This window comes from Zingiber officinale, chromosome 2B (genome assembly GCF_018446385.1).
Source record: "Zingiber officinale cultivar Zhangliang chromosome 2B, Zo_v1.1, whole genome shotgun sequence".
Taxonomy (NCBI): Eukaryota; Viridiplantae; Streptophyta; class Magnoliopsida; order Zingiberales; family Zingiberaceae; genus Zingiber; species Zingiber officinale.
The window spans coordinates 72,303,187-72,328,370 of record NC_055989.1 but is presented as its reverse complement, the minus strand read 5'-3'; the positions used below and the strand labels follow the sequence as shown (position 1 = coordinate 72,328,370).

The window sequence follows — 25,184 nt, the reverse complement described above, 5'->3', positions numbered from 1 at the left end:
TCAATATCATGATGTACTTTCAAAAAGTTTTAACTGTCTAGCTATAGCAACATCAATCAACAATTTCTTAGGCACTCAAATTAACTCTCATATACGTGAGAAGAATTCAAAGAAATTTTCTTCAAATAATTATGTTTCGTTATGAATAGAAACCGTTGATGATCGCGCAGCTCCAGACTCATTAGTTGCTCAGTTACTAGCACATCTGATGGAATCTTTTCTTATTCTTAATTTTTCACCTTCAGCACAAGAAGTTTCCGTGCGAACAACAATGAGGATCATTCTTTTCTGTAAACTACAGTCGGATAGGCAGGATCCCACATGTTCTTCTTTACGTATGCCATGGTTTCTTCCTAGAGTTAAAATAGCAATAATCAATGGAGATAAGTTCGTGAGTAAGATATAACAAATGACAAAATTGAAGATTGATTCACACCGGTGTGAGCTTTTGAAGTTCCCGAGGGTCCATTTCGCGGTACCCTTCAGCCAGATCTTCTGCTACAGCTTCCCTGACTACAGCAGCTGCTACTTCCTTGGTTATGTCCCTGATGCTGCAACCATCATACACGAGCGAAGAGATGAATGCTTGGAGAGAAGAATGGAGAAGAAAGAAAAACTAAAAAAGAAAGTGGGGGAGAAAGATTTATAAATTGTTGTGCGCGCGGAAAGAAAGTGGCAGAGGATAGGACGTTCGGAAAATGGAAATGCTTCTTTTCAGAATTGGAAAGAAACTTTCTTCCTCGAAATTATCTACCATTTCTCCTCCTTCAATTACCACTTCCTCTAAGAGTTCATCCTGCCTTCCCTTCCATGAGCACAGTCAACACAAGCTCATGATGCCAGAGTAGCACTCGAAGGAAATGCTTGCACCAAAGCAGCTTGCAAAGGAGCTGCTCACAGCTCTGCCAGAGTAGCCTGATGTCGAGGGCAACAGGGAGGACTGGGAGCTAGTAGGGTTAAAATATTCTTTCACCAATCTCCCTCTCTCATCCCAAGTAAACAACTTTTTATCTATCCTTCTTCCCTATCTACTTTCAATCTGCCCTAGTAAACAAGCCAAAGAGTTCGAAATACTAGTCAATATTTGGTACAAACCTGGATATGGAAGGATATATTATTCCGTTCAGAACTTCATCGTCTTTCATGTATACAGCCAAACTGATCCATGTGTCAGGTAATGGTAAAAGAAACATAATCGATAGAAAGACTGAAATCTCGGGTTATGAAGACTACCGTTCAGCTGCAGCCTGAAGCATGCCATCTGAAATAACCCTCGCTCCAGACAAAAGAGTGCCAAGGCCAATCCTGTAAGATAATGTGTTGTGTTAGAAACACAAAACTAATATAAGATGTTATTTTTTTTAAGTAAAAAGGTCAAAACTCAACTGACCCAGGAAAAAGATACATATTGTTTCCCTGGTTACAGTGACCAATACCATTTCCTGCAGAAATAAACAAGCCAAATCTTATGATCATGAGAAGGTATACCAATTAAACAAAATTATAATCTTGTTGAAGAATCTGTTGGTCCCTAGCTACTTAAGCTATTAAACTATGATGAATAAGGGGCATATTTAAGTATAATATGAACATTACAATCAATGAATGAAAACTTTATGAAATTATGACAATGGCATGATGATCCTTGTTGAAAACCCTAAGAATGAACTGATCATGCTTATCGGAGAAGGTACACCAATTGGCCCTTTATTGGTGATATGAGATCTAGGAAACATGAGTCGTCCATGACTGAAACCATAAATTCATCTCCTATCCTGCTCATAAACTAGTGAATCATAAATTACCTGTCACCAGAAACGGCAGTTCCGGGACAAAATCAAGCCTATTTATACTTGTCCCTTTGTCTTTTGATTTCATTTACTTCTCAAGCTATTCACAAAATCAAGCCTATCTTATAAACAGTGAAGGGAATAGAAATATCAACAAGAGTGTAAATGCCTATTGGCATATTATCTACTATGCTGTAGCTGACTATTGTGTTGTCTATACAGTCAGCAACTCGATCATTTGCACATAATGCTTGAAAGAAAACACTAAATGAAAGTTCAAAGCAGTTAAAAGAGAAAAATTATAGTTAACTGGTCAAAATTTTCTTCATTTGTCTCAACGCAAGATTCCTTGAACACTTGAATAACAAAATATACAAAATCAGATTGCCTTGGTGCTTTTAGATCTGGAGACTGAAAACAGCAGTGTTAAATGTGAGACTTTCTGAGGAAAACTGGACAACGATCAACCACCCTAGAAAAAGATGACTTTAGAGCATGTCCAATTCCCAGTCAGCTGTATCAATTATTTCTCAAAGCAAGGTACAGAACTTAGTTCAGCTATAACTCTAGAAGTGTGAAGCCCCATTTTGCATCTAAATGCACAACCTCAGCTCGAGCTGGATCTAATCCACACTCATGTTTGATTAGAATCAAATTGTTTAAAGCTTGCACACTTAATTCATAACTTAAACATCAGCCAACATAAAGCACTTAATTCATAACTGATGCGCCTAGGCAGAACATATACGCACCAGGATCAATTGTCCAGTCAACTTAACAGATTGGTTGTTTAGATTGGCTATATATATATATATATGATAGTCTTTAGTTTAGAAAGTAAATCAAATTGCAATCAAACCCAAATGAAATTTTTGGATTTGATAGTGGTTTATAGCACAAATTGGCCATCAGTGAGAAATGATTTCCCTCTAAATATAACCAAAAAAAGAAACCAATATCTACCAACAAATTCAATCTGAAAGACATTCCAGGTCTAGAAATTTAGGTTCAAGTGTGCACCAGAACAGTCTATAGCATACATATTAAAAGAATGAGAAAGAAGTTGTTCCTATTTACATTTTGTAGGCATGAGTAAAATAGAATGCATATCCACTATTCAAACTTTTTAGCTGTTGAGGTAATAAGCTTGTATCAATTGTATCCATATGCATATCTTTTCTTTTATAAAAAATAAAATAAGTACATATCTAATGAAGGTCACAGGAAGAACTTGAAAACAAGGCATACCAAGATTGACATCAGGGAATGGGCTTCCACTAGCAAAAACAATATGATCACCGACTATTAAAAAGGCTTCTTCCGGAGTGCATTCAGCTATTGAATTAAACACAATGAAGTCAGATATAAAGTGCTTGCACAAAGAATATACAATATGAACTAAGCAACCATTTTTTGTTGGATTGGACATAGCAAAGATTGCAGGCCTAGTGGAGGATGACTCCTTGAAGGATTCTAAAACCTGCGTACAATGTATTATATTAAAATGGGCTTGATAATCTTATACAGATTAGTACTAGTAGAATACTGAAAAATGCATCTGAGCAGAGAACACAAATTTATGCCAAATTATGCTTTGCTATAACAGAACAGAAAAGGCAACATAGATAAGCGCATAGATTTTCCTCCATTCCTCAGGCATCTTCTGAATCATCAAAACGTTGCTAATTACTTAATTAATTTAACCCTTGATCTCCTAAACTTAACATAAATAGGAAATACTAATCAAATCTCCATTTCTGCAAATATTCATTCTTTAAAACTTTTTAAATTTTCTAAAAAAAAATCCACCTTTCATTAACAGCTTTATCATCAAAAAGAATCTTTTTACACTTTTATGCTACTCAATATAGGATTTTTTTCTAGTAACATGTATTAGTTTAAAGAATGGACAATGTTAAATGTTGATATCTTATTTAAGTTGTATAACATTTCTGTCAAATATATAATGTGTTGTGCCATATATGATCTGCATCTTCAACTAGTTAATAGAGCAATGCGAATTAGGGAATCAGAAAATGTTGGGGCATATTACCGGTTGCTATATAATGACAAAACTTTATTCTTTTACCAAATCTTGTTGTGTTTATTGTAGTGCCATAAACTCATGGGGTTTTATCCATATTGGAGACCAGAGAATTATATATATAGCTAAGGATCTTTGCTTTCAGACAGTGTTCTAAATGGCGGTTGAGGCGGCCGCCTAGGCGGGAGGTGGGCATCAACCGCACCGCCTCAAGCTGAGGCGATGCTTTAGGCGGTAACTCACCTTCTTCCGTCACCGCCGCGCCTGGAGTTGTCGTTGCTGCTGTTTCGCCAATGCGACATGTTCGGATGCATGGCTTGGGTACGACGAAGAGTTCGGATGTGTCATGCGAGCCCGGATGCATCGTCCGGGCCCTGCGACGCATCCGAAAGAGTCACCCGAGCTCGACGACGTGTCTAGAGGCGTCGCCTGGACCCGGCGATAGGCCTCGACACGTTGCTCAGGCCCAGTGACGCGTCCAAACTCGTCGCGACGTCCGAACTCATCGCACGGTCCCGGCGATGTGTCAAACTCGTTGTCCGACTGAAACGAGGTATGCGGGTAAGTTATAAGTTATGATTTAATTAAATTACTTTATGTTAATAATTTTAATAAACTCCTAACTATGATTGAGATAATTTAAATAAACTTAATTAAAACCTAATAAAATTATCCTATATATATATATATATAATTTTTAATTAATATATTTGATTAAAAGTAAATATTATAAATAATAATGATTATTTATAATATTATGTATAAAAAAATAAAAAATATTCAACCGCCTAGACACTACCTAGGCAACGCCTAGGCGACCGAGGCGGTAGGCGATCATTGACGCCCCGCCACCGCCTACCGCCATTTACAACACTGCTTTCAGAAGAAGAAAAAATTCTTTGCTTTCAGAAGAAAAAAAACATCTTTAGTCTTGTTGACAAATAATAAAGCTCTTTATTTGCTAAAAAAGGTTAAACAGATTTCTTATAGAAAGAAGTCACTTAAAATTGAGTTTACAAGAAGCCAGGCAGGGGTTTCTTCATTGAGTTCTAGACAACACTGGTGCAACTCACAGGAGCAGCATATGTAACATGATAAAGGAAAAGAGACTACATCTGGTTAAAAGCAATGGAAGAAGGTGAGTATCTTCTACTTCCGTTGATGCCATCTTGTTTTCTACTTTTTCATCTGTCACATTCATCTGTCATCTCCTTTCATTAATTACTAGAATGCCAATAGCGTTGGAGTTCATCTGATTTTTTTATGATCAAAACAAAAGCCAGATGAGGGTGACACATGATTGGTGTTGGGTGGAATGAATGAAACAAGCATTTTTCATCTGTGGTAGCCTGTATCTGTTTGGTGCTAGCTTGGGAGAGCAGTTAATGTCCATATCTGGCAGTGGTTGCCGAGAATTTAATCCTTGAGTCTAATGTGCAATGGGAATAAAAAGGGCAGCTCGACGCACAAAGCTCCCGCCATGCGGGGTCCCGGGGAAGGATCCATTGTACGCAGCCTTACCCTGCTTTTTGCAATGGGAATCATTTCCAAAAAAAAAAGTAATAAACTAAAAGTGCATAGAGCAGCTTACAAACATCTGCCTAACAAGAAAGAAGTTCATGGAAGTTATTAGTAAAGATTAACAAAATTTGTCATAGATGTAATCAAAGTAACAGCTAGAGAAAAGAGAAGCTCAGTTCCTATTTCTACAAAAAAAAATTGTTGAGACTATGAGTGTTCATATTCTATGAAGAACAAGTGATATATGTGGTTATTCAACTGAGCAGAAAGAAAATATTGGTACCACACCATAATACTTCACGTTGTTACTAAAGAATATTGCATAGTTATTGCTACTTTTCCTCATCATCAGGGTTGGAAAGAGATTAAGTACTTCTTTTGCTAACCCATAAATTAAAAGATCAATTGAGTTGAACATTTATCTCTATTCATGTTCTTAACAAATAAGATCAAGCATTCCCTACTTTGCTAGAAAAAACATGAATCGTATTCCACAATTCATTAGTTACCAAGGTCCAAAAGCCAAGCATTCCAATACATTTTGGATGAGTATTCATCATCATGAGAGATGAGAGGATAAGGATAACAAGTTACTCCAACTTTCTAATCATTCAACTGTAAAATGTTCATGCAATTACCTAGTTAAGTGCATTCTAATTGCACATAGTTTTCACATACTTTCTGAGGAGAAAAGTTAGGAACTTCTATAAATTATCACTGCAAATCCAATAAATCTCTACCTCTTTGGAGAAAAGACCACCAACTGCAGATAGTCCAAGTAGAACATCAGGCTTCACTTTCTTAACCTATTTTATGATAACTGGAATTAGCTGAGATGTTGCAAATTTCAAAAATCCTTAAAATACAAAACATGCTGATTTTATTATGTAAACTCAGGTGTCATGAGCTCGAGATGATAAGGAGTTTAATCTACAATTTCTTGTGCTTTTATGCATAAAAGCATAATTTGTCTATAAATCAAAATGGTTGTTTTTTTATAGTTTTCAGACAAAATTGTACCATAAACAAAATGCACTTTTCTGCAAATGAGTCAAATCACATTTGGGAATAAGCTCACATAGATAGCTTTACTTGCCACTGCATCCCACATGTATATCAATTAATGATAACTTGGGGTTTGATGCATGGACCGGTAACTGTGTGCCTTTTGACACACTCATTCTACCACACTTTTGCCTACATGAAAATTCATTGGACTTTTAAGTATTAAATAACACATCTTCTTAATTATGTTTATTTATGTAGGCCATATAGCTTTATCTGTAAAAGGTTATATAACATGTGGAACATGAAAATTTTCAATGTTGTAATATTGTAAATGTATTTTTTCTAAATTTTGAGAAGACCTACTAAACATGAAAAATTCTTTTTTCCCCATATCCTTTTGCTCAACGGATGTTTGATATCCTTCCATTGGCAAAGCTAGCTTAACAGACAGCCTGCTCAAAGTGCTAGCTTATTGACTAAAATAAGTTAGCTTAATGGATGAACTAGTGGCTCCCTCTCTATGTGTCTTTCTTAAAGGGCAATCAAACTTAAGACTGCTTTATGATCAATAGTGAAATATCCACTACTGCTGCAGAAGAGGCATCAAAAGTGCCATGATTAAATCCGATCTTGAAATGGCTCTTGATAGTGTGAATTAATCTTTTCTTGTTTGACTCCTTCAAAGTGAGAGGTTTCCCTTAGTGATTATTATATTGGACTAATTCCATCTATATGATGACATTATTAAAATCCTGAAGTAGTTTTCTCCTTGTGTTGAAGCCCCTGCAGAAAATTTTATTCAACAAAGCTAAGACATGTTCAATCTTCTTAACAGAAAATTAGTTATCAATCAGGTATGAAGTTACTGTGTGAAAAGTCACGTCAAACGAAAGGCAGATGCAATCACAAAGATTGTATAGAGTCAGGTTTCATGTTTCATAGTTCCCATCATGTCCATGGATGGAAGAATGGGTTCAATTTTTAATAAGCAGCTTCATAATGCATCAGAATGGGTTCAATTTTACCACTTCAGCCAAGTTAGAGCCTTCATGAAGGCCTTGACGCTCTAGTTCTTTTAGTTTTCTAGCAAATGGTAAAGCTTCAGGATCAATATTTGCACAGCTTTCTGTTACTAGACCCTAAGATCCCATGTAAATAAGATAAGCATTTCCTCATGTTCAACAGTTAAGAAACATGTATATAAGAAACAAAACTAACATTACAACATAGAATTAGGCATGCACAAAGTCCATTCGTGACTTAACAAAGAGATAGCTACATCATTAACATATATTTGTTTCCTAGAATAAAGCTCAAGCTTCAGTGCAACAAATTAACATGCAAAATTATAGTTTATAATCCCAGTGAACAAACCATTCAAAGTAGAAGTCAGCAAGACAGAATTGCAGTAGGTCAAATTCCTTGTATTTTTAGAAGGATAGATAGCAGTAGCAGTAGCACTAGCAGTAACAGCCCAACACAGGGAAAGAAGTGATAGATAGCAGTAGCACTTAGCTGCCAGACTTGGATGCAGGATCAAAGGTGCAGATGTTGATTTTATTGCTTACTAAGGAGATTGTGTGTGTAGATGATGGCATGGGCCAGGCTGCTTAGTTAAAGTGCAATGCTCTTGAAGATTGGCGAATCTTAGCAGCTAATGGCAGTTGCATGCATGATAGAAGCATAGTTCATCTTACTGGATAGAAGCATAGTTCATCTTACTGGAAATAATACGTAGGATAGACACAAGCACAAAAGCATCACCCTTGGTTGGATGAGGTACGGGCTCACACTCTCAGACTGTTAATAGAGAAGCCTAATTATTAATTCTTCTTTTGAAAATGCTTATTATTAGAAAAATTGAAGTATAACTTGAGGGATGATGGATGGAGAAGGGGAGGAAGGTCATGCCCAGTAATGCACGATGTACCCATTGAATAGGGAATTGAAGTGAAAACCCTAGAAACAACTGAATCTTAGGATTCGGTCCTCTTAGATACCAAGTTAAAAGTAAAACATATTATCATTAAATAGAAAGAGGATATGAAACCAATCTATAATACACAAATATAGTAAATAATGGCTACATTATGTGGGGTCAGTTATATGCTTTAACAAAAGCATTGCAAATCATTAGAGACTAGGTATAATAAGATACAATGATAAACAAAGAAAGAAAGGCAATCTATATCAACAAAGGTGATCACTATGCTAGATTAACATCAAACAAGAAATAACCAGTTACAAAAAAGAAACTCATAGCATGAAATGACAAAGATGATAAGAGACCTTCCAACACCAGCAACAACGATCTTTTGCTTGGGGAAGTCTATCATTGGCCTTCCTTGAGATCTGACAGCTCCTAAGAGACCAGCTATTGCAACCCCAGCAGTTCCCTATGTCATATGTAGGTCAAACCGGATTGCAAGTTCCCCAAATTCAACATGAAATAAATATCGATGTGCGATAAAAAGCATTGGCATCCGAGCAATGAAATGTCTAGCCTTTCATGTATTCCTTTTAGAAATTTCAAAGTACAAAGGATCCCATGCTAACAGATCAAAACTTAAAGGCACAAGTATGGTAAATCTCCTATTATGTGATGTTGATGCTAAAGTTATAAGAACTGAGTAATAATGTAATTAGTGTGATATAAGGAAATGCATTTGTGAGCTTAAAGAATGCATCTATACCACAAAATCACTTTTCTGGAACAATATAAATGCACATCAAGATCTGAACAAAAGGAGGTCAAAACACACAAAAAAAAAAATAGTGATCTGCCTTTGAGGATAAGCTCTCAGTCTGAACAAAAATGAGGTCATTTCTATCCGAATGAATGGAGTATGGTAGTAAAATTTCCCTGGACGAAATGATGTCAACTCATGGTGAGTCAAATTAATACACATTATGGAGGTGGTATTGAGACTGCTCCCTCAATTTAGTCTACTATCAAGGCAAGGAAACAGTCGGTAGCTGAAGCCCTAATTCTCTTGGGCCTTAACATCGCTCAGGTAGGCTCACTCATGGCTACAACATCAGATCCATAACTTGTATAGGACTATGCCAAATCAAGCCTATGGATTAGTAGATCTAAGTTGAACAGTCATCTAATCGCAAAGCAACAATCTCTCCTAAGGTGCCTCATAGTTCTACCTGAATTAGAAATACTTATTTCCATTTACTTATATCAATAATTTAAGTGGGCTAACAATTTCCTAGGACGACTTGTATTTAGAGAGTTGTTTGAAAGAAACTTGCAGGATGGTAGCTACATGAATGTACAAGGACAAACTTTGACAAGGAAAAGAAAGTGGTAGAATTACTAACAAAAAGAAATTACAAGGGGCATCTGTTCAGTCGAATAGAACACCTCAGAAACAACACAGACCTAACGCTCTATTAGGCCAAAATCATTATTTGATCACTTGATAAGATTGGACAACATGCTTTGCTCACACACAGAAGGTTAGTGCAGGTTATCATTTGCATTTAATAGAAGGCAAAGAGGATGAGAACTTCAAGACATTTGATCTAGATTTTCTGCAATATGGAGTGGGATATAACTACAGAAGGTAGGGTGACTAGCTGTGAAGGCAAGTGAAATCATGATATATGAAAAAGACGGTGATGAACAGTTATTAATTTTTAAAAACATATATAATATCCATTAACTTAGGATCAAGATTTGAAATGTTGAGCCAAGATGACGTTTAGGTCCATGGCCCGCTCAAGACAGAGGTGTGTCAAACACAAGAAGAGGTAGAAATGGGGGAAGGAGAGGAGGAAGAAGAGAAATACTTGCTCCATTTCAGGAATTGATGACGAAGCTGAGAGATACACATACAAAGAAGGGGGGAGGAGTGAGACATCATGAAAGTCATCAGAGCTTTCACGAACTCACTACCTCACTAAGAAGCCCTCACCACAAAGTTGTGAAGTCACAAAACACTTGACTTGAAGTTGTGAAGCCACGATGCTCTCACCATGAAGTTGCATAGATACAAAGTCCTCGTGAAGCCACAAAGCCCTCACTGTTGGATCATGCTCAATCAGGACCTTGACATTATTGGACTTGTGTGGAAGACCTCGCCACCACATGAAAATTTTGTAGATCTTACTGGGAGTCATCATTGACCTCACACCGTGTTGCTAGAAAAATTGTGTGCCTTAGTGGAAGTCCCTGGTGTGTTGTTGTCATCGCGGAAGGATAGCAAAAGTGTTACAGGTGTTTTCCGTTTTCCATATGCTGGTCGGCCAACAAAACAAAATGTCTGGCCCATGTCTCCTCATTTTCTTCCTTTTATGGTTAACTGTGTTCTTCTTTCATGCTAACCACTATTAATCCATAGCAAATGTGGTATGCAGGTAACTACTGGTGCACCACAGTTGAAGCACCAACTAATTGAAAGCATCAAAAGGCAATTAACTTTTTATACTACCTAAATGTTAGAGAAGCAATCTTCAGCAGATTTCAAAAACAAGAATGCTTGAAGTGGTGTACTTGTTTTATATTTACCTGAACATCATCATTGAACATTCTATAATTGTTCCTATAACGCTGCAATAATTTGAATGCCCACTTGCTTTGGAAGTCTTCAAACTAAAAATAAGAGGAAATAGGAATGTTAAAGACATTTGACCAGAATAGATATTGTCACAATAGTAGTTACTCCAATATTACCATTTACCTGCACAATTACATGTGGCCACCGGGTGAAGACAGCTTCCATAAATTCATCAATGACTGAAATGTAATCCTCACCATCAAGATGATGCTCTTGAAGTCCTAAATCTATATGATGATCCATTATGCACATAGAACAGCAATTAAACTATGAAACCTTTATTAAATATTCAAACAATGTTAACAATGAAAAATCAAATCATCTCAAATATTTAAGGAGAAAAAAGTCCAACTGTAAAGTACATGATTTGATTTTTATTAGATACAATAATCAAAGACCATTCTAATTATCTAAAAATACAGACTGTTGTAAATATCCACCATTTGATTCATTTGTAGGTAATGGAGGTTGGATAGGGTAAGATGATTTCCCCTATTTATACAAAAATCTGTTAAAAAATTAAGGGTGTGTTTGGTTCGTGCGTTTTTCGTTTTCATTTTCTGAAAAACGCGCATTTTCTGAAAAATGATGTTTGGTTTGCATTTTTCGTGTCTGTTTTCTAAAAAAATAGAGAGTATTTTCTAAAAAAACAGAGAATGACAAAAAGTCATTTTCTGTTTTTTAGAAAACGCGCATTTTCCAGAAAATGAAAATGAAAAACGTGCAAACCAAACGCACCCTAAATATTTTTCAATGGACCTTCTGAGTGAAATTTTGTTAAATTGTTTTCATTCTTTACTATAAATTTAAAGCTTAGATGATTCTCCTCAAGAAGCAAAATAACATCAATATTACTAAAATATTGAATAAATATTCAAAGAATGTGAAGGGTTTATACAAAATAATACATATACTAAAATATTATCTTAATATTATGAAATTTAGATTTATGCAGCCAACATTAAATAGTTGGTATAAACACAACTTTATAATGATGATCATGAATATTATAATATTACATTATTTTTGCAATATAAATAACAAATATTTAGGATTAAAATATATTGCAGTAAATTATTTAATATATCAATGTTTTGTTAAATATAATACATTTCAGTGTTTCTCGCCCTTGGTGCACTTATATTCAACTATCTCTTTTATCAAATGCCTTGGCTGTAAAAATTATTTTTTATCATGAGTTTGGTAAAATCATTATAGATCTTATTGCACCATTTAGCTCAATGGAAGGCAATATCATTAGAAATACTAATATTTGCTCCATTAGCAATACTAATATCATTATAAAACTTAATATACAGAATTTTCTTTAGTCTTCCTTCACACCTAACATGATAACACCTTTCGCTGGGAGAAAAAAAGTTGAAAGATTACACGACTTCAGGTGTTACTTTCAGATACCAGATAGACTTCAATCGATGGCATGGATATGCCAGAATGATTTAGAAGTTGATATATCTGTTCCCACTAATAATTTTTATTTCTATAACAATGGATTATAGATCTTTACACGGCTCAGAGTTCCAGGTAGACTTCAATCGATGGCATGGATATGCCAGAATGATTTAGAAGTTGATATATCTGTTCCCACTAATAATTTTTATTTCTATAACAATGGATTATAGATCTTTACAAAGCTCAGAGTTCACCTACATATAGGTCTCCTCTAACAAGTTTTTTTTTTTAATGTAGAGTATGATATAAGATTCTTACAAAGTGGGTCACAAAGGAGCTTCTCATTATTAGTTCCAACATCAATCATCACAGGAAGAACCTACAGTGAAAGAAAAACACTGAATGGAGAAAAGAGGCTGCTGCTGAAGATTTGTTGAAATCATATTTTAAATGAGGCAATAAAGAAAACTATCATAAGGAACTATGCGAATATGTTGGAATAGGGAGTGAAATCATTCAAATAAGCAAATGTGAGAGATGCCACCCTCTGATCAAAGTTTTGACTAAAACATATCCCATATTTTCTGCCTATATTGCAGACAAGAAACCGATGCTAAGACTGACCATCTTAACCAAATGCTACATGTCAGATGCAAAAGCTTCAGAAATCAAACTATGCCAATAAGCACTTACAAACTGTACACCACAGTTCTTCCCACATAAGAATATTTGGGACTGAAGTATTACAGATAAAGAATGTAGCAACTTGACATGAAAGCACATTGCTGATATTTTGTCCAAAATAAGGCAGTTAGATCATACAAGGGCTTATGCTGTTAAAATTTGAACTACAGTGTTTAGTGCACAAGGTGATTTAGGTTGTATTGGCTACCATAGCACCCATATAATATGCTATGTGAGTTTGTAGTGTATATATGAATAAATGGTTTCATGTGAATTCAATATTTTCCATTTCTATGGATGCAAGGATGAAATTCTACCTTCATTAGATCAGATAAGAATAGGCTTCTACAAGAAAAGTTTTAGCTTTTAACCAGGCAACCTTACACCAATTACAATGATATGATTTTTCAACTTTACTGCTAAAGAAAAGCTGATGAACAGAGACAATGGATCATCCTTCACATTCACCAAAATCTTACATAAAGCTTAGCATACTAGTGGTATCCAATGATTTTAATACTCAATTAAGTTTCCACATTAAATTCAGTGGGTATAGTTTTCCTCTTTGCATCGTCAAACTAGAATCTACCTCATACAAGCTAATATAGTTATGTGAGATAAGGTGAAAGAATTAGTGGTGTAATGATAAAGCAATCATTTAATCAGGGGTTTCTTTCTTATTTCTGAATCATAGTTTGTTCAAGGGATAATAGACTAGCAATTTTTCAACACTACTTGAGCCTGTTGATGAATAGACAATCTACCATTATCTTTATTATATCTTTCGTTATGAAAAATAAAACCCAGTTTTAAATTGTTAAGAAAATTATATAGAATTTAGCATGGCCACTATGCCTTATGCGGTAAAGAATTAAATATATTAAAATATTTTAAGTTGTTAAGGAAACTATGTAGAAAATTTTCACGGGCACTATGCTTTATATGGTACATAATAGAATGTGAATTAGAATATTCAGAACCACCACCACCATTAATCCATATTAAAATATTTGGACCACCACCATCATTATCATCAAACTGCATTAGAATATTTGGACCATTGTTGCCACACTATATTCATGATCACCTTTTTGGAGCCCAAGCCATACTTAGGAATTAGCAAAATCAAAACTCATAAAGACATTTGTCACAGAATAAGTAGAAAGGGAAATGAAAGAATTGTGAAGTAAACTGAAGCAATGACAAATTTACCCGCTGAGGATTTATTCCAGCAGTCGCAACATACAAATCCAACTTCCCAATTGCGATGCCAATACCCTGAACTCCAAGATCACCAAGGCCCAAAAGTCTACTGCCATCAGTTACCACGATCATATCAACCTAGAATATACAAGTTAAAATATCAACAGAAATCCATTGGACATGCCACTGCATATTATTGGAACCAGAAACAAGCTCTCAACAATTAAGTGATGAGATAGAAATGTCACTGAGAAGTGAGCTCAGAAATATATGATTAGATAGCAAATAGATAATTAATTATGAATCAAGAATAAACTCCCTTTTCTATGGCAACCAGAAGCACATTGGGTAACACTTCTATTGCAGAGATAATACAATCAACTTCTCCAGTCCACGTGTTTGAAAAAAAAAGTCTAAAATAAGAAAATATGGATGATAATTACCTAATCCTGACACAAAATAAAGGTTGAAGGTTTTCAAAACCTATAATAATGTACTAAAACACTGGTACAATATAAGAACAATTTATTTTTTGATAATTATTGTTTCCCTTTGATTTAAGCCTCTTTCATATGTATGCAGAGAGAAATTAATCATGGTAAAAAGAAATCAGCAACTAAAAGATAAGGGCAGATGCAAGAAACACCAATTGCGTCTAATTTTTTGCAGCAAAGCAGTGTTGTTACTGTTGGACCCCGTGGTTATTTTGATGTGATCAACCAAGTTAGGTTAGGTCCTGTTGTTATTTGATCCCTGTGTCTAAGTGTGCAGGAACTTAGGAGCGCAGCAAATCGAGCGGAAGACGCAGCTAGCGAGAAGGACGACACGGGAAGGAAGCCGACGGGCTCGGTGCATCCGAAGGACGAGAGAGCTACGAAAGAGTACACCGGTGGGCGAGAAGAACGTGCGCGACGTTTGAGGGACGTAAAGCCGGGACGGAAGTCTGCTCGAGGAAAAGCCGGGAATTGGGTTTGGTGAGCCCTATTTCGATTGGCCGAAATCACCCAAGTGATCGGAGCTTCGGAAGAAGAAAAGAAGACGAAGTGAGCTGACCTCACTGCTCAAGGCGCCTCCAACAAGTCTTGAAGGCGGCTTCAACACTGCTTGAGGCACCTCCAAGCTGGTCAACTCGACTGTTTGTGCGCAGATAGAGTTTTATCCCCTTGACTTGGTTGGAGGCGCCTTGAACCTTGTTGGAGGCGCCTTGGACCCTCGGGATAGACTTTCCAAGAGCTATATAAAGGCCCCTGGAGCTAGGAAATATTCATTGATTCAAACAATCAACTCTGTAATCATTCCTAACAACCTCTGAGCGTTCTAAGTGTATAAAAAGGCTTCTCTGCCTACAGTGAAGGAGATACTCTAGTAGAGCTGTTCAACCGCCTTGGATTAACAACCGTCTTGGTTGTAACCAAGTTAATTTCTGGTCTCCTTTTTATTTCTGCTTATTTTACTTTTTATTAGTGTTGCATTTTTGAGTTGAAAGTCTTGAGGAGGGTATAATCTTATTTTGCAGGTAATTCACCCCCCTCTTGTCGGCCCCACTGCACCAACAAGTGGTATCAGAGCCCAACAGTCTCAGAAGGACTAACCGCCGACTGAAGCACAAAGATCAAGACGATGGCCGGAGCGAACATTCATCCCCCGAAGTTCAACGGAGACTTCACTACGTAGAAGCGCAAAATGGAGGTCTTCTTCAAGACAGACTTCGACATCATGTTGAGTATAAAGAGGGGTTTCAAAGTACCTAAAACAACAAACAGAAAAGTACTTGAGGAATACCGATGGAACGAACAACAAAGAATCGAATTCATGGCAAATGGTAAGGTTGAATTTCATTTACTTACTGTTCTACCTGTGCAGGAACTCGAAAAGATCGGTGACTATACATGTGCGAAAGAACTTTGGGAAAAGTTCTTAGAACATCACGAAACGTCAAGAAAAGAAGAATCTGACCCTTCAATGGACATCGCTTCGTCATCAGAGGAATCTGAGATCGAGGAGATCCACAACATAGCACTAATAGCCGAACACCGACCTAAAGATGACGATGAAAACTGCTCCGAGATGAGCATCGATGAAGGGGGAGGAACATTAGAAGAGGAAAGCTACGATGAAGGGGGAACATCACAAAGTAAGGTAAGTAAGGTACGTGCTTTGAACGCTAAACAATCGTTTCAATTTATTAAAGCTCTTTCTAAAGACTTAGCTGAATCAGAAAAAGAAATTGCCAACTTAAATAAAATGTTAGATAATGTGAAATCTGAAAATGATAAATTGAAATTCCAAATTGAAAAGTTAAAATCTTATGCATGCTTAAATAAATTTCCAAAATCGAAACTAAGGATTTATGGAAAATTAAATTGGTACATTAGAAAACATCAGGGACAACTTAGGAAAGTAATCCAGTAGGAAGGAACCTTTACTGGTTCCAAAATCATTGCTAGATTAAATTAAAAAGGTTAAAGGCTTTCAGAAAAAAAATAAAAAATAAAAAATGCTTTGACTAGAAAGTAGTTGTTACTCCAATAATCAAGAAGACCTAGTGCCTCGCCACTGCCTGGAAGCCAAATATAGAAATGAAGTGTTTAATTAACTTTCTAGTAAAAGCGTTAAAGTTAGAATTGAAAAATGCTTTGAAAAGTTTTTTAAACATTTTCTTGAAATTAAAAAGACTAAGTTTTTAAAGATATCTTCTTAAAAAAAAATTGTCTTAAACTAAGTGTTTTAAATTTTTTAAATATTAAACTTTGACTTAGAAATTTTTCAAAAGACTTAGAAATTTTTCACATCTCTACTAAATAACTTAGAATTTATTTTGAAAATATTTTGTACCCCGGTTTTTGCTGTGATCAAAGGGAAAGAGTTAGATACAAGCCTAGGAGGAGTTAAGAAAATTGAGAAATTTTGAGAATTTTAAAATTTCTTTTGTGTTGCAACTTAGGAAAGAGAATTTTAAAAAAAAAATTGTGTTGCAAATTTTTATTGCAATTCTTATGCTTAAACTGTTAGTTAGTAATTTCCTTAAAATTACTATTTGTTTTTATACCCTAACTTGAACTTGGGTTGATGCACATCAAAAAGGGGAGATTGTTGGACCCCGTGGTTATTTTGATGTGATTAACAAAGTTAGGTTAGGTCCTGTTGTTATTTGATCCCTGTGTCTAAGTGTGCAGGAACTTAGGAGCGCAGGAAGTCGAGCGGAAGACGCAGCTAGCGAGAAGGACGGCACGGGAAGGGAGTCGACGGGCTCGGTGCGTCCGAAGGACGAGAGAGCTGCGGAAGAGTACACCGGTGGGCGAGAAGAACGTGCGCGACGTTCGAAGGACGTAAAGCCAGGACGGAAGCCTGCTCAAGGAAAAGGTCGGGAATTGGGTTCAGGTGAGCCCTATTTCGGTTGGCCGAAATCACCCAAGCGATCGGAGCTTCAGAAGAAGAAAAGAAGACGAAGTGAGCTGACCTCACTGCTCAAGGCGCCTCCAACAAGTGTTGAAGGCGCCTTCAACACTGCTTGAGGCACCTCCAAGTTGGTCAACTCGACTGTTTGTGCACAAATAGAGTTTTATCCGCTTGACTTGGTTGGAGGCGCCTTGAACCTTGTTGGAGGCGCCTTGGACCCTCGGGATAGACTTTCCAAGAGCTATATAAAGGCCCCTAGAGTTAGGAAATATTCATTGATTCAAACAATCAACTCTGTAACCATTCCTAGCAACCTCTGAGCGTTCTAAGTGTGTAAAAAGGCTTCTCCGCCTACAGTGAAGGAGATACTCTAGTAGAGCTGTTCAACCGCCTTGGATTAACAACCGTCTTGGTTGTAACTAAGTTAATTTCTGGTCTCCTTTTTATTTCTGCTCATTTTACTTTTTATTAGTGTTGCATTTTTGAGTTGAAAGCCTTGAGGAGGGTATAATCTTATTTTGCAGGCAATTCACCCCCCTCTTGCCAGCCCCGTTGCACCAACAGTTACAAGGTGCAACAACCACCAAATTGTGAAGTCAAACTACTGACCAAGATACCTAAGCACTTGCCCAACTACACAAGATGCTTAAAAAAGAGTAGCAGTGCATGAAACTCTCACCAATGTGAGGTCCCAGGTGAACGCAAGGTGCTTAAATCTTACAAAAATATTTAGAACAAATATAATCACTTAATTAGGGAAATTTCAACTGCATAAATAACTACAAATTCATGTGGGATTGTCTATTATTCAATTAAAATAAACATAAATGCAAACATGGGAACAGCTAAACAGCCAAAACTTGAAGTAGCAAAACCTCATAGATAAGATGCTCTAATTGAGGGCATCCAAATACTTGTTCAGAAAGTTAATAGACCAAGAATCAAGTTGCAATTGTAAGTGGATTCATGCATTTTTCCTATGCATGTTTGTATATTGGTCACTCCACTGTAATAGCCAAATATCAGGATTTTCATAAAATTGGAGTTTATAGCCAAAGATTAGGGACCTGCGGGCTAGGAGCTGAAATGTAGAGTTCAAACATTGTGGCTGAGAGTGTAACTCCTGTTCTCCCACACCCTGCCTGCACTTGTACAAGCAGATGTGTTTCTAGGGAACTCAAACTGTGATCCTTATCACCGCAACAACAACAACCAAGTCTTATTTAACTAGGTGGGGTAGGCTATATGAATCCTTTTATGTCATTGAGCTCTATCTCATAATATATCATCATCTATACTTAAATAAATTTTATCTTGTTTTATTGTTGTTAACCAAATCTTTTTTGGTCTTCCTCTTCCTCGTTTGATATGCATGTTTGTCATAGTTGCACATCGCCTAACTGGAGCATTTATTGGTCGTTTAAGTATATGTCCGTATCATCTTAAACGTGTTTCTCAGAGTTTTCCCTCCCTCAATAGATGCAACTCCGACTTTCTCTCTAATGGTCTCATTTCTTATTTTATTCATCCTCACACATTCACCTTAATATCCTCATCTCTGCAACTGTCATCTTCTGCTCATGTGCTCGAGTCATAGCCCAATATTTAACTTCATATAACATAGCAGATCTAACTGCGGTTTTGTAGAACTTTTTATTAAGTTTTAGAAGTACTTTACGGTCACATAAAACACCCGACGCTCTCCTCCATTTCAATTATTCTGTTTGTATTCTATGTAAGACATCTCTCTCAATCCCTCCATCGTTTTATAAAAATAATCCTAAATATTTAAACCTCTTGGTTCTCGACAACTCGTCATATCCTATTTTAACAATTGTCTCATTACGTCTAATATTGCTAAACTTAAATTTCATATATTCTGTCTTTATTATACTAAACCTAAAATCTTTCCTGTCAAGATTGTAGTTTAGCATTTACTCCTTCACGTGTTTCATCTATCAAAGCAATATCATCTGCAAACAATATACACCACGGTACTGTGTCTTGAATATGTATAGTGAGTTCGTCCATAATTAGTGTAAAAATATAGGGACTTAGAGCTGATCCTTGATGCAACCCTATCTTTATTGAAAATGTTTAAGTTACTCTGCTAAAGTCTTTACTCTAGTTGTTATATTCTCGTGCATATTCTTAATTAGTTCAATATATGTTACGTAAACACCTCTCTTTTCTAGAATTCTCCATATAATTTTTCGTGTGACTCTATCATAAGCTCTTTCTAAGTCAATGAATACCATATGTAGATCTTATTTTTGCTCCCGATATTTTTTAAATTAATTGTTGAAGAAGATGTCTAGCTTCTATTGTTGCCCTTCCAGGCATGAACCCAAATTGATTTCCAGTCACTATGGTCTCCTTTCTTAATCTTTTTTCTATTAACTTTTTCCAAAGTTTCATGGTATGACTCATTAGTTTAATACCCCAACAGTTTGCACAATTTTGTATGTCTCCCCTGTTCTTATATAAGGGAACTAGAGTACTTATCCTTCATTGATCATACATTTTTTTCATTTTCAATGTCATGTTAAATAATTTTGTAAGTCATTCAATACATTATTTCACTAGGCACTTCCATACCTCTATTGGAATGTCATTTGGTCCAACGACTTTTCCATTGTTCATCTCATTTAAAGTTTGTTCTACTTCTGAAGTTTGAATTCTACGAAATTTAAATTTCTATGCTCATCTGACCTACTAAAATTACCTAAGTTAAGTTAGTCACCTAAACCTTCATTAAAAAATTTATGAAAATATCTCTTTCACCGCTCTTTTATCTCTCCATTATTTACTAGTACCCTATTACATTTATCTTTAATACATTTTATTTGAATAAGATCTCTTGTCTTCCTTTTTCTCACTTTAGCTGTTATATAAATGTCTCTTTCCCCTTCTTTTGTATCCAATTTTTTATATAATCATTCAAAATTTTCATTTTTTGCTTCATTCACTACTTTTTTAGCTTTTTCTTGGCTATTATATATTTTTTTAAGTTTTCCTCGTTCTTACAAATATGTAATTCTTTATAAGCTATTCGTTTTTCCTTCACCTTCTCTTGTACTTTCTCATTCCACCACCAAGATTCCTTACTTAGTGTGCATGTCCTTTGACTCACGAAGTACACTCTTAGCTACTATTTTCAACTTTGATACCATCTTATCCCATGTCGTATTAGAGTCACCGTATATTTCACCTAATGTTTGTACTCCTACCTTCTCCTTAAATATATTTTGCTTTCCATCCTTTAACTTCCACCACTTAATTCTAGGAGTTGTATATATTTTCTTTCTATTGATACTATGTTTGAGACATATATCCAACACTACTAATCTATGTTGGGTAGTTAAGCTTTCTCCAAGGATGATTTTGCAATTTTTACAAATCTTTCTATCCTTCTTCCTAATTATAAGAAAGTCAATTTGCGATTTATTATTCCCATTTTTGAACGTGACTAAGTGTTCTTCTCTTTTCTTATAAAACGTATTAGCTAATATAAAGTCATATGCTATCACAAAATCTAATATAGTTTTCCCTTCCTCATTTCTCGTTCCAAACCCATAGCTTTCATGTACCCTCTCATATTCCTCATTTCATTTGGCGGAATGTTTTATAATATTTCATCTAAGTCGTCCCAAAACCTTGATTTGATAGCTTCATCTAATCCTACTTGAGGTGTATATATGCTAATTATGTTCATAGTTTCTTTCGCCACTATTATCTTAAGGGCTATAATTCTATCCCCTTTTCTAACTACTACAACTTTATCCTTTAATGAACTATCTACAACAATACCCACTCTATTTCTTACTTTACTATTTCTAGTGTACCATAACTTAAAACCCGAGTTTTCTATCATTTTTGCCTTTTTGCCTACCCATTTTATCTTTTGTACACAAAATACTAATTCTTCTCCTAATCATCGTATTTACTACCTCCATTGATTTACCAATAAGGGTTTCTATGTTAATGTTCCAAATCATAGATTATTAATTTTCCTATCATATTTGTTCTTATCCAACCTATTGTGTGAGAACTTTTGTCTATTTAACATTACACCCAAATTCTCATAGAGAAGTAGCGGTCCTTGCCGATATGTTACAGTCAGACTCTGCAATGCAAACTATTGCATATTTAGTACTACACCCGAGTTTTGGAGATGTAGCGATCCTTGCCAAGACATTACAGTCAGATCCTGCAACGCGTTACTTCCGGAGAACAACCTAGCATTAGCACAATAGTTTAATGGATTCATTCATTGAATATTTGTCATAGTTTTAACGCTAGGTGGCAACCTAACGCAACCCTCTTCTTTTATCTGGGCTTGGGACCGGCCATGACCGGTCATCATCCATTTGGCCAACAAAAAGTTTAAAGCATATGATTTGGATTTTGGCATAAGAGATCACCGCAGAACCAAAAGAATCAACCAATTCAAAAAAAAATGTCTAGATTTATTTTCCTAAATCAGATAAAAGAAGTAAATTTAGTATGTTTGTCAAAAGAGCAAGTTATTAGGAAACAAAAGCAGAAATAATTACTGCACTTAAAAAAAGTTTAGGTTATGGCAACTATCACAGCAATGATACAAAAAAATAAAAATAAACACCTGATCAGCTGGCCAGTTATAAACCATAGACATCATCTCTCCACGATGAGCTACACTGAAGTACATACCATGGGGTTTTCTAAAAAGACCACTATAGTTCTGACACACAAGACCCACCGTGGGTGTATAAACTTTTGGTGCATACTCTTCGATATTTTCAACTAAAACCTGCACATATTAACAAGTGCACAAATCAAAACACCGCCCGGAGCAAAAGATTAAAATAAATGAAGATTTGGGCAATAGTAGAAAGTGCTTCCACATCAATTAACTGTACATTAAACAGAAATAAATTTAAGCAAAGTAATGGGATAAAGAAACAAGTGCCATATATGAACATGTTGACAGACCCTAAATTAGCACCGTAATGAAGGGTTACTTTGATAATTCTACATAAATTTTGAAAATACATGATAGCGCATTTCTCTACATTGTGTAGAAACTGCTCTCAACAATGGAGTGTCTGGTCAAACTATAGTGAATATGAATGAAGCTAAAGAACATGAGTATGTAATATGTTAAGCTCATACCATCCAAGCTTACAATAAGCAAGTTGATTTTGATAATAGTTAAAAAGGGTAATAACAGAAGAAAAGAAAGGTGGAAGTCAATGCAGTAGAAAGCAAAAGGCAGTGGGGCTTAGACACTCATGGGTATATGGTGGAACTTCTGCAATAATCAAAAAATAATAATTAAAAAAAAAAAGGTAACATGCAAATTCTAAAAGCTAAATTTCTTCTAATTCTCACATGAATAGTTAGTTACGCAAAACAAATTTAAAAAATATAAAAAATTGTAAAACAATCAACTTCTCCTGCGAGAAAGCAGATAATTCTTTCAAACAAAGAGTGCAAATGTAACTTATGATGCACTTGAAAACTCTTAACAACAATGTGTGAACTATCTAGAATAGAATGTCTTGTCAAATATCTAAAACTCACTTTGTAGTACATAGTTTCATTTCGGTCATGCAATCTATTAAGAATTCGTCATTTGGCCAAAGCATTGGTGTCTGATGGTCCATCCCAGGCATTTACTTGGAATCTTTTTAAATCAACCACTGTCAAAAAGGAAACTATGACTTAGAGACTATGGAAATATAATAATGCGATAGGATACAAATAGAAATATAAAACATGTTAGGAAAGTTTTTATAATAATGTCCTTTCCCTCTTCCTCCCCCTCCATTTTGTCTCCCTCCCCTCCAAGTAGCAATTACCTTAACACTAAAATTGAATTGACGCAATGCTTTGACGATCAAATGCAAAGAAACAAACAACAAGTGCCATCAATTTGAGTAATTAGGCCAAAAATCAAAGCCTACATCAACAGAGAGAAGAACTCATCTTTTGTTTTCTCGCCAACTCTCCTAAGACTTCCAGAGCACACCGCTACCACTCACACCCAACCCACAAGCATAAAAAAGGCCTTCTATTTGTATAAAAGAGAGGCAACATTTACTAGCACAATGTAACCAGTTCAAGAATGAGGGGAATGGCTAGCTGAGACAACACAACTAACTTAGTAGATATCTATAGAAGTTTAAACAGTACACCGGATGAACACTCGTGTTATCAAAGTTGTAGAATATGGAAATTATAGTAATCAGTAAACCAATCGCAACAGAACAAAAAGACCCCAAAAAAAAAAAATACAACTATTTCGTGAATGATGCGTGAGTCTACTCCCAACGAACTAAAGAACTGACTTCCGACTAGAACACAAAACGTAGAAAAACGTGTCAAAAGGCATACTGAAGCGCTCAATTTGCTGCTGCGGTGTCATATGATTTGGAGGAAGAAGCCCGCGAAGATCCAGGCGATCCCTCTCAGTCATCGAGAAAGCCGTGCCCTGACGAGTATCAAATAAACCAACAACCAACTCAATCCAATCAAACCACAGGAAATTCAAACAACCACTTGAAGGGCCTGATGCGCGATTGAGTACCTTGTTGAACCAGGGATCGTGAAGGATGTCGAGGCTCCGCTTATGGACGATGGTGGGGCGCGATCCCTCACAGGTGGTGAAGGATCTCGATGGATCACCCGCAGCTAGAAGCTTCATCCGCTGAAGGATCTGAGAGGAGGACGAGGGCTTCTGGAGGAGCCACGGCAGAGAGGAGGAGAGGGCCATCACCGACGAGATCTCCCGAAGGAAAGCGGACTATTGCTCGGCGAAGAAGCGCTGTGATCTTTCGCTAGATATTTAAAACAAATAATTAAAGAGGAAATTATATTTTTATTTTATAAAGCGAAAAAATAATTATTTAATATTTCATCATTAAAAAAATTGGACAGATATATATTTTACTATTTTATTAAGCAATCAAAGAGGGTAAACTTAAAATTACGAAATTCTCAAATATTACATTTAATTTTTAGATTTTCTAAAAAACATATTTTTTTATTTAATACTGTATTCAATAAAATACTACTGGTATATAAACATTTGATTTTCAAAAATAAACGCTACACTAATTTTGATTTTAAGATTTATACAGTATTAAAGTGGTATTAATTTTTAAAGTATAATATTAATATGGTGTTGTTAGTGGGCGAAATAAAATGAAAAATAAATGCTCCTTCGAGCTAGACCTGACCACGGTTCGGAACCGACGGTTCGACGGTTCCAGGCAGGTCGACCCTTAACCTTAACTGCCCAAGACGGTTACGGTTCACGGTTCAGAACCGCCGGTTCACGGTTCGGTTCACGGTTCGTCACGGTTCGAAAACGGTTCAAGATTAATATGTTAATAAAAATTAAAAATTAAAAATTAAACATTAAACATTAAAAATTAGAAATTAAAATTTATTAAAAAAAAGGCTTGCACTTATTTAAGTTGCCTACGTATCCCTTTAGGGGAATCAAAGCCCACGTAGTTCTTTTACATTTTTATCCTTTTACATTTTCATTCACTTCCATTTCCTGTT

General features: G+C 35.8%; 1 pseudogene; it reads right to left on the bottom strand.

Moving 5' to 3' along the window:
• LOC122048339 lies at positions 1-24,464 on the bottom strand (annotated as a pseudogene).
• Positions 24,465-25,184: the final 720 nt, after the last annotated feature.